General features: G+C 42.5%; 1 protein-coding gene across 1 annotated transcript in view; it reads left to right on the forward strand.

Annotated features, from left to right (window-relative positions):
- Positions 1-5801: 5801 nt before the first annotated feature.
- The window catches only part of SP6 (Sp6 transcription factor), a 30658-nt gene continuing 20490 nt past the window's right edge, over positions 5802-15969 (forward strand). The window contains exon 1 of the mRNA XM_079949914.1: positions 5802-5932. The gene's annotated coding sequence lies outside the window, so the exon portion shown is untranslated. The remainder of the gene's footprint in view (positions 5933-15969) is intronic.

Genomic DNA, 15969 nt, shown 5'->3' on the forward strand with positions numbered 1-15969 from the left:
AAATAATGTATATAAAGCAGATACCTTGAGGGGACTTTCATTCATTCCTCCTCACCACTATGAGCTGAATAAAGAGCATGAAATCACTTTGCGACTCTGAGTATATTTCAAATACTTTGGCCACCTCATGTGAAGAGAAGACTCCCTGGAAAAGACCCTGATGTTGGGAAAGATGGAGGGCACAAGGAGAAGGGGACGACAGAGGACGAGATGGTTGGACAGTGTTCTCAAAGCTACCAGCATGAGTTTGACCAAACTGCGGGAGGCAGTGGAAGACAGGGGTGCCTGGTGTGCTTTGGTCCATGGGGTCACGAGGAGTCAGACATGACTAAACGACTTAACAACAACAACACTGCTGCCAGTCAGTGCAGACCTGGGGTGGAGAACCCATGGCCCTCCAGAAATTGCTGGACTACAGTTCCCATCATCCTTGGCCACTGGACATACTGGCTGGAGCTGGGGGGAGTTGGATTTCAACAATATCTGAAGGATGCAGGTTCACTATCCCTGGTGTAGACAATGCTGAGGTGGTTCGTCCAATGGTCTGACTCAATATAAGGCAACTTTCTCTGTTCCTGTTTAATCCATTGAAAGTTGGGCCCTTCAGGCAACCAAAGACCAGTTGGATGTGTGCGTGTAGCTCTTGTGCTGACAGTCCAACTTCCCCAATTAAAGGAAAAACCGGTTGTACTCCGAGAAGACCTTTGGGTGTGCATCAAATGTCCATAGTTTTTGTATGTGTGATGTTCCCTCTGGCTACTGTTAAGAGGCATACTGCTTTAGAATGTGTTTCAAGAAACCAAAAGTGTTCTTTCTGGTATGGATGCCAAAGCCCAGAGATTTCAGCATGGAGAACACACAAAGCCAACCTGAAATCTCCTCAACCTCACCGTCTTTGCAGCAAGGGGTGTTGGTGGTCACCAGGTGGCGCTCTTGCCAACGCAACTAAGAGCAGTTTCACAAGTTACGCAAAAGGCCAAAACAGTGCTGTGCACATTCAGGCAATCTTGCTACACAAGGGAGACACATTTGGAATTAGGTCGAATCCAATATTTTCAGCTTCCATTGTGAAAAAAGTTTCTAGTGAACGTAATCATAGGGGCAATGCCTTTGAAGTGGGAAAGGGCTGACCACAAGTTGCATAACTCTTTAGCCATAATAAACTGAAGCAGAATAACAGACACACAGTGGATGTGGATGCAAATGTAGTTAATTTGTCTATAGGATTCTTTTAGGATTCTGTTTTCTTGGTGCAGCATGTGTACGTGGAATCCACATCCCTGACTAAAGGCACTTTTTTCTCACTTCAGCTATTTGTGTGCAAGGGTGAATACAGTGCTGAAGGTGTGGAGATATTTAAAAAAACAAAAACTGAAGTTCATGCAGGAAGAGAGATTTACAGTGGTACCTCAGGTTACAGACACTTCAGGTTACAGACGCTTCAGGTTACAGACTCCACTAACCCGGAAGTAGTACCTCAGGTTAAGAACTTTACCTCAGGATGAGAACACAAATTGTGCGGCAGCGGCACAGCGGCAGCAGGAGGCCCCATTAACTAAAGTGGTACCTCAGCTTAAGAACAGTTTCAGGTTAAGAATGGACCTCCAGAACGAATTAAGTACATAACCAGAGGTGCCACTGTACATTAATATCTGAACTATCATTCACTTTTTATGTCACCTGTGAGCATTAAGTACACGACTGGTCTTCCAGTTTCCACTGTTAACCACATGTCCCTATATATTCCAGACAAAGGGGTTTGTGGCTATCATTTATTTGCTACAGGAAGCACCTTGCAAACAGAGACCATGTGACCCAGGTGGCGCGGCAGTGGCAGCATCAAAGCTTCACAGGTGGTAATTAGAATGATTTTTCAACTCGCTGATGAAAAACACCCATCATTTAAATTAAATATATAATATGGGATAATGTAAGCTTTGGGCGAGGGTCTGAAATTTGCAGCCCTGTCCTTTGCATGCTTATTCAGGAGGAAATCCGGCTTGGTTCTGCGAGACTTACTTCCATGAAAGTGTACATAGGATTGCAGCCTTGGTGTATATTCTCCTGGGTTTTGTTGTGTGTGTGTGTGTTTAAATCTAAGTTTATTGGTCTATAACGTGGTTGGGGTACTGTGATACAAATCAGCATGGCCAAAAGTCAAGATGGTGAAAGTTATACATTCAGCAACACCTGCCACTCCAAAGATTTCCCTGGTATAAAATATATTGACATGTCATTTCAAAATAGTAATCTGTCCCAAATTAGGAGACTGGGTATGAATTGGAATAAACAAATGCATAAATATGCAACTGAAGGGACAGGAAGGCCATCAGAGCAAAATCAGACGACCTACCACCAGATTCCGCCACAGATTAAATTGCAAAATTCAGATTACAGCGTGACATTGGCAGAACAAAGGAGTGAAGCAAATGCTTGACCTCAAAAATGCTCTCTTCACTCACACCTCCTTGCTGCTCACATTATATTTCATTTTTAATTTGCGTGCCACCTTTCCACTTTACCGTTCTTAGGGCAAAATATGCAGCAAAGTAACTTGGTCATCCTCAAACAACTTGAGCAATATTCAAATTCAAAATACAACTAAAATCCAGAATATAACTAATAATATGTGACACAATTAAATAATGAATTTCACATATAACATTATGAAATAATATAATATTGGCAAATGACAATAGAATAAAATCACCCCATCAGTTATGATAAACCTTGGGAGTGCATTAGAAACAACCAAGAAAAATGGGTTATCCAGACTAGGAATGGGGGAAGAATTTCATTCAGTTTGCTTTTACAGGCAAATCTGTCAAATGCACACTTTCTAAAACAATCTGAGAACTGAGACACAGCCAGGCTTCGAAATTTGCAATTATGCAACCAACAAAAATGTTTACAAAAATGCATATATTATGAGAAAGTGTGCATAAAATGATGCATTTATTAATGAGAATAGCATACAAAATGCCTTAGATTAAGTTGTACATCAGTCACAGCTGTGTACAAAAATATGTTTTATTAGGAGAAAATCACACTAACATGCTGGTGATTTTGTTTTTAATTGCAAATTGCTGTAAACTAAATTTAAGATTGAAAAATGAGAAACAGAGAACCAACGTTGATAGATCATTTGATCCCTAATCCAGACCAAATTACGGTAGCTACATTCGTGGCCCTTTTAAATCTACGTAAAAAGATTAGTCTAACTCCCATCTGGATCCAACCCAGGAGGAGCAAAATTATTTATTGGGCTAACTTCCAGCCAGGCGTGCAATACTATCCTTAAAAAATAAAAAAAAACGAATGCCTACACCCAAAGATGAACTCTGTGTAACCTAAAAGCTTACACTCCCAGCATTCTCCATTGTAAACCAATAAAGTAGCATCCATTTCTTGCTCAGCACAGCCGACAATACCATTTAATGCACATGAATGAGCAAAACCCTGGGTTGAGAGGAGAAGGGGGAAAACATTCCTTCACCATGAGTTGATTCCCATGTAACCTTTTTGTGACCTCCAGCAGAGGGTCAGTTGGTTGGTGGCTTTTTAAATGTTTATTTTGCTTCAGGGTTTTTTTTCTCTTTGGTTATTGCGGAATGCTGATTGCTCTCTAATCCTTTTAATGTAACCAGCCAACCTGTCTTCAATAGAAACTGCCTGAATTAATGTCGCCATTTCTTTCTACTTCAGCTTCAGCCTCTCCAAGACTTATTTTGTTCAGTCCCCAATGCCTGAAATAAAGAGCAAAAATCCGTATATAATTGGGTATTGTTGCTATTATTACTATTTATCATTTATCTAATTCCCATCAGTGCACGACATACAGTACGAGAAAGGTTGCTGGGTTAAGTTTGTGTGTTGCAGGGAAAACAACAAAGAGTCTTGTGGTGCCTGGAAGACGAATGTATTTATTACGGCATAAGCTTTTATGGAAACACGAAGTGTAATCCTCAATTGCAGGTACATGCACACGGGAGGGGGGAATTTGTTAGTGCGGACATCAGAGGGAAATGAAATGCAAGAAATAAGAGTCAGTTACAATTCAGTTACAGCAAGATGTATGCAGCATAAGTAAAGTGGCCCTTTTGTAAGAGCAGTGATAGGTGATAAATCTATCAGCTTGGCAACATGAGTTAATGAAGGTCTGTAATGGTACATGAAACAGTAGCAGCCCATATTGGGGGGAGCAGAAGTGGCATGAGGCTTGGTTAGGGCAAAGTTGTAGTGAGCTGAGAGGCAGTGTCAGGAGGGAAGCTTAATAGCTCCCCCTCTCAATGGGCTGGCGCAGTCAGGAAGCCATTGTCTTTATCCAGCCCTAAATGATTAGAACTGAACTTTTTTCATGAATTGAAATTCTGGCACTGTGGTCTAAACCACAGAGCCTAGGGCTTGTCGATCAGAAGGTTGGCGGTTCGAATTCCCACGACGGGGTGAGCTCCCGTTGCTCGGTCCCTGCTCCTGCCAACCTAGCAGTTCGAAAGCACGTCAAAGTGCAAGTAGATAAATAGGTACCACTCTGGCAGGAAGGTAAACAGCGTTTCCATGCGCTGCTCTGGTTCGCCAGAAGCGGCTTAGTCATGCTGGCCACATGACCTGGAAGCTGCACGCGAGCTCCCTCGGCCAATAAAGCGAGATGAGCGCCACAACCCCAGAGTCGTCCATGACTGGACCTAACGGTCAGGGGTCCCTTTACGCTTTACCTTGACCTTACTTTCCTGTTAAGAGCCTCCCTTTGATGTTTGTTTGTGCAAATATAGCCACAGTAAATCAGTAGCAGTGTGCTGCTGATAGACTGAAACGGTCTCCTATTAGGAATCAGGGCTCAAAACTTGGTTTCTTTATATCCAGTCCTAATCTGTTAGCTATTGTGTTTCAGCCCCTGTTTTGGAGGCAAGGACTTGAACCAATTGATTCAAGCCACAAGAAAAGAGATTTTGACTAAACATCAGGAAGAACTTTCTGGCCGTAAGAGCTGTTCAACAGTGGAACACACTTCCACAAGGAGCAGTGGACTCTCCTTCCTTGGGGATTTTTAATAAGAGGTTAGATGGCCATCTGTCATGTATTTTAGCTGAGATTCCAGTATTGCAAGGGATTGGACTAGAAGACTCTCAGGGTCCCAACTTTAAAATTCTTTGATTCTGTAAGAGAGAGCCATTAATCACGTGCAGAGTGCAAGCTCTAGATAGTCCATACATATCTAGATCCAGTCCATACATATCTGAAGTTTGGGAGCACAGCTGTGGAAAGCGGTTGGCTTCTAGGTACGCAGCATTATTCTCAGTATCTCTGGTTTTTTAACCACCGTTTTAAAGAAAATGGAGCAAATCCAAGCACTCCAGTGTGAACTTCTCATTCTGTACCGCAGAACGAAAACAACAGCAACCAAACATGTCACCGCAGTTAATGAACCGAAGTTTCGGAGGAAGCAGAGGAAAGAGACCACAGCTTTCTGCATCTAATTATCCTGTTTGTGCATCTGAAAAAAAGTGGGCTCTAGCCCACTCAAGTTGCAACAGGTAAGATGTTGATGTGTATATTCCCATCTTACATATGTAATACATATCTATTTATGTGTGTACGTACTGTCTTTTACAAAGGAGACCCACTGCCAAGGCACTTGTCCGTGACTGAAAGGGTTAAAATCAGCAGGTAGTGGGTGGGGCTGAGAGGTGGGGTTTGGCTCTATCCTGGCTCCTTCCCTGCTGTGAGTGCTTGAACCAGTCACTCCTGGAGTGGCACTTGCATATACCTGCCTAACTTGCCTCTGACACATTCCCTCTCAGTGCTCTACCGGGACTGCCTCACTTCACTGGATTCTGGATTTTGCTTTGGAGACAGCAACACAATTTGCCTGACAAACCAATGTGGAAAGACCTGCTGGAGGATCGCTGCTCCTACCAGTCACTCTAAACAAGTATGTAACTAAACTTTTTTTTTTATCCTCTCTCTGTCTCTTCTTTCTCTCTCTGTGTGTGTTTTGTTTTGGAAGACAGCTCTTCCCAGGCAGATGCTAAAGTCACAGGTGGACCAAGGGTGCCATAAAGTGACCCAAAACTTGGGTCATCTTCTACCGATAATGACAGGTGGATAAAATAGTAAAGAAATGTTCTCAAACCACCGCCACCTACCCCATAAAAAGGTGAAGGTTAAGGACCCCTGGATGGTTAAGTCCAGTCAAAGGCTGGGAGACATAATTCATTGAAGCATTGTAATAAGATCTGCCACATACTTAAACATCCAACTTGGTGGTCCATATCCTGTCATTTAATTCTGTATTAAGGAAGCCCTCCTGCTAGCACTGCTCTGAATTATGCAAACCTTTGAAACCATTTTTTAAAGCAGTTTATAATTTAGTTAGCTGTACTTTTTGTTTAGTGAGGCATTCAAAGCAATGTAGCTGAGCTTGCAACCCTGTGCGCACTTAGGTCCAGTTGAACTCAGGGAGAACATATTTCCAAGTAAGCATGCAAAACATCAAGTTGCAAAAATACCTATTTAAAATAATGAACCGAAAGACTGATGAAAAGCTGGTTTAGCGCAATTACACAAGTTTAGGAAATGAATAAAATACGATTACATTTTTGACACATTTCAAAATGAGAGTTTTTTTTTTAAAAAAAGCATGCCAGTTTAAAGAAATTATAAGGGGGGTATGTTTGTGTATCTATATGAATACAATCAATGCAGATAAAAACAAGGATATATAAATGATATAGGAAGCTGGTTTTTATTTTTAAAAATCATCATTTTATAAAAAGTTAGATTTCTCACACTTCAAACCCAGAAAAGGTCTGGGTGGTATGTCTCATTTGTGTTGGTTTGATCTGGATATCAAAAGATGCAGCTCTCGTATTTTGAAATTAATCCCATTAAGAAGTATCTTTAATGTGGAAAAACAGGATCAACCCAACTAGGTGTCTCCTGGAGAAACAAAACAAAAACCATAGCCTTGAAAGAGAATGATCACATTTCAAAATTAATTTTCTCATTATATTGTGGGGTAGTGGAATGTATATCTGCAAAAACATTAGGAAGTCAGTCCAAGATGAGCACAGCCTCTCCCCCCCACCCCCGCCGCCCAGAAGTGCATTTTAAATACTTTGCAAAAATATTATAAATGAAAGGACTGAATGCAGTCTTATTGAGTTAAATCATGGTTAAATCATTTCAAGATGTTTCATAGGAAGCAACCTATAAATGGAATTAAGTAATAGATAGATAGATAGATAGATAGATAGATAGATAGATAGATAGATAGTAATGTCATGGTTTACCCCAGCCTTGAGCCACCCATATATTGTCGCCTACAACTTGTATGGAGTTTTCTGCTGCTGCCCTGATCATAAACACATTTCTTTGGGAACAAGCACCAGTTTGTTGCACCAATGGGTTAATAAAATTTTAAAGTAAAAACAAAAAAATGGGCATCGGTAACCATGTACATCCACAGCCATCTGTCTCCCGGCTATAATTTAAAAGGAAGAAGATGAAAGGGTGCTGCCTCTGAAACGGTTTGCCACTATCGCCTTCATCTACCATTCTCTGAGTAGTCATGTGGGCTGTTTGTGTGCTGGGCTTCAGGGCCCTAGACTTCGGCCTTGGGGTCCAGCAAGTGTGGTGGCTGGTGCTGATGAGAGTGGTAATCCAAAACATCTGAAGGGCACCTGGTCAGTAAAGGCTGGTTTATCTTACAAGAATCTCAGGGCCTCTTTACACGCTACATTTTTAGGTATATGTATTAAAGGGTATACCCAAAAATGTGAACGTGACATATTTCTGAAAACACATGTCTCACACAGGTACATTCAGAGTGTGGGGATTGGCTGCAGTGCTCTGTTGTGTATGTGCACAGTGGCAAACCTGGGTTGACTCCTGTGTCCTCTGTGAAAAGCTCCTCAAGCATGGGCACCAAATGCCTTGTCTTGAGCACAGCGGTGTATGCACAGAGTTCTCCTGATCCCACAATTCCCAACGTAACTTGTGGCAGCTCCATGCTTTTCTTGTGGGACCCCGTCACTGTAGAGAAGAAGACGTGCAGGTGAGAATTGGGAGAGAGATGAGAAACACAAAGGTGTATCCTACCATTGAGGGTTCGGTCTCAGGGGCCAGCCCAACTCAGTCATAGATCTTGTGTTCTCAGTGATGGCTGGATCAAGGTGGTGCCAGCAGTCTGTTGATTGAATGCCTTCGCGTTGCCCACGAACCAAATTAGGCACAGTTAACTTTTGCTCGTTCTTACTCCTGTGCTTGTGTGCAGCTCTCATTTATCTCAACGATGCTGGCACTGGAGAACCTTTTTCCCCATAGCTAATATCAGATCTGTCTATGTTCACCCTGCTGCCCTTAATGGAGAACATCATCTGCCGCCTGAAGCACTCACATCACTCTGACTCGTGTTAGGGCCACCTGTGTGAACAAGGGAACCAGGACTGCTGTGTTGTAACCAGAGAGTTGTTTCAATTTTTAGGTTACAAAAGAATGCCTGTAAAATATGTTTTGTGCTTCATGAACATGACCAATGCACATCTACAATTCTCTAGTCAGCTATTTCTGGGGAGGTGAGACTGGCTATGGCTACCTAATTCCTGGATACCTGACTGGTAGCCATAAGCACAGAATTGCTCCCCTGTGATAGGGGAAGACATAACTCCCGAGGTAGATTTGTTGGATGTATCTTGAATGATGGCCTACTTCTTTTTGTTTTTCTCCTCTCCCTCTTTTTAATTTACTCCAGTTCTCACACACAGAACCAATACATGTGCTAATTTTGTCCTACTTACACAGAGGTAAATTTCCATGCATGGGAAAGGCTACCATTTGTAATAAGCTTTAATAAGAATTAATAAATTACAGTAGGGTTCAAGGTGCATTGTTCACATCAACCCCAATAGACTGTATAGCATAACCTGTAAAGGAGGCCAGAAGTGTTCACCACTATTGCAGTTGGTGTGTGTGTGTGTCTTCACAAATGTGATGCGGGAAAAATTCAGTTTGGATTGCCTTTTAATGTGAATCTACCTTATTTGTGCTTTCTGAAATAATATGCAATCTAAAACACAGTTTTTCTTAGACATTTGCGCTTCTTGGGATTTTGTAGTGCACCACATCAACCAAAAACATTTGTACAAAATAGTGTGCATTAAGGGAAAGTATGCAAAAAAGCATATATTTTTTGCATACTTTCCCCTAATACAAACTTAATGAAAATAACATGAATGCACTTTAGGTTATGGTAAATTGCTTGCAAGAATGTGTCTATTTTGCAAAATGGCATACAAAAAGAATTCATTAGGAGAAGTGGGCACTAAAATGCTGTCAAATTTTCGTGGGGACTTTAAAAACCCCACCTCAAATTGATGCAGAAATATGGCGACCTGAATTCTGGACTGGAAAAATTAGAAACGGAGAGAAACAAAAATGGCCAGATTCCTCTATCCCTTGCAAGAGGCTGAGGGAACAGTGACTTGTGAAAGGTCACCTAAGTCCCATCTGAAGTTGATTTTTGGACCACACCAACTCCAAAATGTATGAATGTGTTTCTTGAAACATATACTTATAACAAGTTTAGAGGTGTTGAGTGTGTCAGCTACTCAGACTGCCCACTGCACTGACGGCAAAAAGCACATCCATGTTGCCTCCCCCCCCCCCCCCCGTGTAACAGAAAAGACCTGCATTTTCCAGAAGAAGTACTATAGGAAGCAATATAATACAGAGGGACCAAATATCTGTAGGTTTGTCATCTGCCAAGCTGCCGTCTTGGGTCCTAACAAAATGTGGTCTTTGTGCAATGGGCTACCTTTGTGCCATGCAGAAGTAAAAAGATTTCTTTGACATAACACCCATACATTCCCACACACGTATGTCTCCATACAGGCAAACAAGAGGCAGTATCGCAGTTGAAAGGACATATTCCAGCAAGGCAAAAACACTGAAGGCCTTCACTTAGGTAGGCCAGTGAGCAGTGAGCCTGAGGAGACAGTCCTGACCTGAGAGCTGGATAAAGAGGCCTGTGGGTAGGTGCAATAGGATTCATTCAGGACCAGTTCAGAGCCAAACAAACACACTGGGAAGGCAGGACATGGAAAGCTTGGCCCATACAGTGTGTGATCCACCATGCAACTGCTTTGCTGTACAGTACGCAGAACTAAGCCTAAAACTGCTTGAGCACTGATGTAATGAATGTGGGTTCAGCTTAGGTTGTTCCCCATGATTCTATAAGGACATAGAATCATAGATTTGTAAAGTTGGAAGGGACCTTGGCAGTCATCTAATCCAACCATCTGCAATGCAGCGACTTTAGCTAAAGCATCTATGACAGATGGCCGCCCAACCTCTGCTTATAAACCTCCAAGGAAGGAGAGCCAGCACAATCCACAATTCGCCGTCAAAGAGCTCTTGCTGCCAGAAAGTTTTTCCTGAGGTTGAGTCAGAATCTCCTTTCTTATAACTTGAAGCCATTGCTTCGGGTCCTACCCTCTGGAGCAGGAGAAAACAAGCTACAAATCATCCTGAAAGTGGACAGCACAGATTTCCACAATATATTTCCACACGTTAGCAATATTTATATTTCTCATCATAATGAGGAGACTGTAGCCTGGTGACCTGTGTGCCTGCCTGCTCAGTCTGCTGCCCTGGTTGGTACTAACCAATGATAAGCAACTATCGAGGCAACTACTCTCCCTTCTTAGGGGAATTTAGTTTCAGCTGGGCAAACCCTTCAAATACAGGACTGGAAAGTAGGGCACATCACTACCGTATTTCAGTACAGTGGTACCTCAGGTTACAGACGCTTCAGGTTACAGACGCTTCAGGTTACAGATGCTTCAAGTTACAGATTCTGCTAACCCAGAAGTACAGTAATACATTGGGTTAAGAACTTAATTCGTTCTGGAGGTCTGTTCTTAACCTGAAACTGTTCTTTAACCTGAAGCACCACTTTAGCTAATGGGGCCTCCTGCTGCCGCTGCGCCGCCGCTGCACGATTTCTGTTCTCATCCTGAAGCAAAGTTCTTAACCTGAGGTAATATTTCTGGGTTAGCAGAGTCTGTAACCTGAAGCGTATGTAACCCGAGGTACCACTGTAGTACCTTGGGTTAAGAACTTTACCTCAGGATGACAATAGAAATTGTGCGGCAGTGGCGTGGCGGCAGTGGGAATCCCCATTAGCTAAAGTGGTACCTCAGGTTAAGAACAGTTCCAAGTTAAGAACGGACCTCCAGAACAAATTAAGTTCTTAACCTGAGGTACCACTGTAGTATGAAAGACTCAGTGAAAGACTCAGTGTGAAAGACTCAGTGTGCAGAGTCGTATGTTGAGTTCTGCACAGGTCCTTTCAGGGCGTAACCTCAATGTGCTACGGTGATAATGTAACTGGTTCCTTGGATGCCCATTACAAACCATTGGTGCAGGTGGTGTTTTGAGCAACGTGAGAACATAAGGTGAGCCTGCTGAACCAGGCCAATAGCCCGTCTAGTCCAGCATCCTGTTCTCGCAGTGGCCAGCCAGATGCCTGTGGAAAGCCCACAAGCGAGTCTCATTTGCCATTTCCCAGAAACTGACATTTGGAGGCATGCTGCCTTTAACAGTGGAGGTAAAACATAGTAGCTGTTGTAGAAAAAGTAGCAGAAAATGGTTCCTGCCCCCGAAAAGCTTACAGTCTGGTGCAGGGTGACAACAGCAGGAGAAACATGGAGGTAGAGGCAAGAGTAAGCAAGTAGAAGCTGGATGGCGCAGGACCACTATGCTAGCTTCCCAGGAGGTGGGGCAGTGTTGCTTGCTGGGAGAGATTCCTGCATTGGAGGGGGCTGGACTTGATGAGCCTTGGGGTCCCTTCCAACTCTACAATTCTATGATTCTAGATTGTGGGGTGATTGGCAAATAATAATAATAATAATAATAATAATAATAATAATAATAAATTATTTATACCCCGCCCATCTGTCTGGGTCCCCCCAGCCACTCTGGGCGGCTTCCAACAAAACACTAAAATACAATAACCTAACTTTACAAAATAACTTTACAAAAGTTTGTGCATTTGCAGCACACTGACGTAACTGCTGGGAAGCTAGCATTGTGGATCTGCCTCACTTGTTGAGCCACTTCCTCAAACGGGATACTTTCATTAAGTTTAGCCATTTTTATCCCCCTTCCTCTAATATATCTTTTCCTCCCACAATGCCATGGCTCACCAAAAAAAAAAGCAAAACACAGCTGAGCACACACAGGCTTTGCTTCAGTTGAAGATATTACAGTTTGAAACCAGATTACATTTCCACTGAAGCTAAAGACTCTTCCTGGTTGCTGCTAATTTTGGGTGGGATTCAACAAATTCAGGTTATGCCATTGCAGGTGATTGCAAAATATTGCACGACAATCCGGCTTCCACAAAAGATTGGACTTTTTGAGATAAAGAGAGAGACAGGGAAATGCATCGGAAAGAGTGAGATAACACTTGCCTTGACACAACATCATCTGTCCTCTCCATAAACTTGTCAATAAATAGCCAATGTTGTCTAACCGCACTGCAAATCAACATGGATGAATGTTTAGTAAGCAGGTCATCTGGAAGTGACCTAAGTGAAGGCAGTGCCTACCTTGATTTCAACATCAAGAAGCTTTTTCTAGATCCAATCCATTATTATTATGGCGATGCTGGTTGTGGTGAGACGTGGGGAAGTTAATGGAAGACTGTAACTACCCCTCCTGTGGGCACATTGGCACACCCCAACAGGGACTTGGTGTTTCTTTGCCGGGCAGAATTAAATGTGGCCATCCAATGAGCGGAAAGGAACTAGGTATATGCTGAAGCAATCACATATATAGTTTGCCACGCGGCCAGAGTAGGAGTGTGTGGGAAGGACATAAAAGCATTATCACTCAACCCATATTTCCCCAATTAAAAATGGTTGAGCAATCTAATGATCTGTGTTGGATGATCATAAGAACAGACTCTACATAGCTCTACTTTCTCTACTAGAAACCTAATCTAGTTCCCAAGATTGGTCTAAGACTCTTTGGTGCAGGGCCAGGTTTAGGTTTGATGAGGCCCTAAGCTACTGAAGTTAATGGGGCCCTTTCTTTATATGTCCAGCTGTCCTTTGTCAATAACAAATTGTCGCTGTTTTTTGTGTTGAATATATGCTATACAGTAATTTATGGAGCTAATAGATCCATACACAACACAAAATACTGTTGCTGTATATAGGTTTTATTTCTTTGTTTATTATCTTATATTCTGGAAATGTACATCCAGGTTTTTCCCTTTAAATTTTTTTGGGGGGCCCAAGAGAGTAGGGCCCTAAGCTATAGCTTGTTTAGCTTATACGTAAATCCGGCAGTGCTTTGGTGCCAGAGCTACAAAATCCAAATGGCATCAACCTTTCTCTAACACAGGGCACAGATTCTATTCCCATTAGTACCCAAACCCTGATTTGTTTGGGGTTTTTTTAATGGTTGCCATGTTTTCTCTGGCTAGTCACTAATTTTGGATGGGATGAAATCATATGCCAGCAATTTCATGTTGCACAATTATAGTTAATTGGGTTAGTCTTGCAAATGCACTTCCTCAAAAGATCAGAACGTTTGTAGTTAGGAAAGTGACAGGGAAATGCACTGGAAAGTGTAGGATAATGCTTGCTTTGATGCAACATCATCAAACCTCTCAATGAGTGCTTAGTAAACAAGTCGTCCGGAAGCACCTTTGGTCACCATTGTCAAATGATACGGTAGGTGCATGTTAGATGTGCTTCTGCAAGTGTCTACGGACAATTTATCTTTCAGTTAGAGACTGTGGCTCAGTTTCAAAATTCAAGCACATTTTTTCAATTAGCGTTGTGAACAGATTTAGACTGAGGTTTGTTTTAACAGACTACTAGAACAAGACTTTCATGTACTTAATTAATTGATGAAATATACATGAAAGTTGCAAAACCACAGGTGCAGTCTTAAAGGATCCTGATGATGGGACACTTTCTCTTTTAAATATGCTACTGTAACAACTTAATGAGCAAAACCTACCACTATTTACTTATTGTCATCCCTACTAATTAATTGAGAGTGCAAAATTTAACCTGCCATTAAAGCTTTCAGACAGTCGCACTGATCAGTTTGATTCTAGCCCTGACTGAAAAAATAAAACAAAGCCTGTTTTGTTTAATAATATATATTAGTCCCATAGAAGTTTGACAGTGGTGAGGTATCAGAGAGGCTAGGTAACAAATAATGATGAATGGGAGCAAAATAAGTTAAAAGAACTTAAATTCTGTTGTTGTTGGGTATGAAGATGGGAGAGAAAGGAAGCTTAAGTAAAGGTTTTGCTTCAGAGATTGACTTTGAGGGGTAATGTGAAAGAAGGAGAGAAGTGTCACCATTCTACTCAGGGACAGAGAGCGCTCCAGAGGTCATTGGACTCTAACTGCCGTCAGCCCCAGCCAGCATGGCCTCCGTTCAGGGATGATGGGAGTTGTAGTTGAGCAAATACTTGAGGTCCACAGTTCCCCAGCCCTGATATAAGTGTTCCGGGAGAAAATTCTTGGACTGAAGGGCAGGAATAGTGAATGGGCAGAGCTACTAAAGAGAGCACATGACAGCTGAGGGTGGTAGATCTGGAGTAATGGAGGTCATGAGCAGGGATATATTGGGAATAAGGTTAGAAAGACAGGGCAGGCCATAAACACCTTTAGAGGTAAGGATATGGATTTGTGCTACAGGCAAGAGGGGGTGGGAAGCCCATAGCAGGGATTTGAAGAGGCCATCATGCAGGTGAAGGAAGAGAAACCAGTGGCCCTTCAGACGTTGTTGGACCATCATCTCCCACTAGCCCCAGATAGCATGGACAATGGCCCAGCTGATGGGAACTGTAGTCCAACAACACCTGGTAGGCCAGAGCTTCCCCATCTCTGTTATAGACAGAGAGAGGGGTGAATTGTTGGGCGAGGAGAATTCTAGGCTGAGGCAAAAACTGAAGAATTGCAAGAAGCAGCCAGGAAGAAGGAAACTGTAGTAACCAAGATGGGCATTAAGGAGGTGCCTATAAAAGGCCCTGTGCTTGCATTAATATAAAGGAAGAGGTAGATAGTGATATTCTGTCAGTAGAAAAATAAAGAGAAGTGGAAGGCTTGGGAAGAAAGATGAGAACTTCATATTGGGTTGGACCCAGGCTAAGTTGGTTGTATTTCGTTTCCATCAAAAGCCATGGGATTTGTAAAGTTTGTAAAGACAAATTGCTCTCATTGATTTTAGTGGAAATGAATGCAGTTAGTGTAGGGTCCTTCCCAATGAGTGTTTCTTGTAGGGTTGGTGCTCCTAACGCATGCAAGTTTCCCACCCCTAAGAGTCCACATAATGTCATTGTCATCGAAATGCCGGCCCCTATCCCTGCCCCCAATTTAATTCAGATTTATCTCATCTGGAGGAAATCCACTAAGTTAAAACAAAACAAAACACCTATGGCCAGGTACCCATTTGCACTATCTCAATAACCCATTTATGATATTCAGCCTTAATCTGGAAGCACCCTAAGTCTGGATCATTGCAATTCGTTAAGGACCATGCCTAAACCACTTACATATGAATGTGTTTCATGCCACTCCTTGTTTAAATGTGCCATGTGCACAGTGTCAACAAACACACCAGATGCATGTCCACCCAGGCCACGAATGTCTGGCATGCCAACACTGAATGCATATGGATTAGCGCAAGTGAGAGATGCATGCTAAGGAGATGGGAGTGGCGTGAAATGCTTACACAGGTGAATATTTTAGCTGTAAACATGTTTAATTTGAGCCTGAGGTTGTGGGGAAGGCCCGTAGCTCAGCGGTAGACTATCTGATTCACATGCAGAAGATCCCATGTTCAGTCCTTGGCATCTCTGGGTTGGGGTTGGGAGAGAACCGTGTCTGAAACCATTGTCAGTGAGAAAAGACCGTACTGAGTACTGACCTAGATGGGCCA

Source organism: Podarcis cretensis (genome assembly GCF_951804945.1).
Source record: "Podarcis cretensis genome assembly, chromosome: 13".
Taxonomy (NCBI): domain Eukaryota; kingdom Metazoa; phylum Chordata; class Lepidosauria; order Squamata; family Lacertidae; genus Podarcis; species Podarcis cretensis.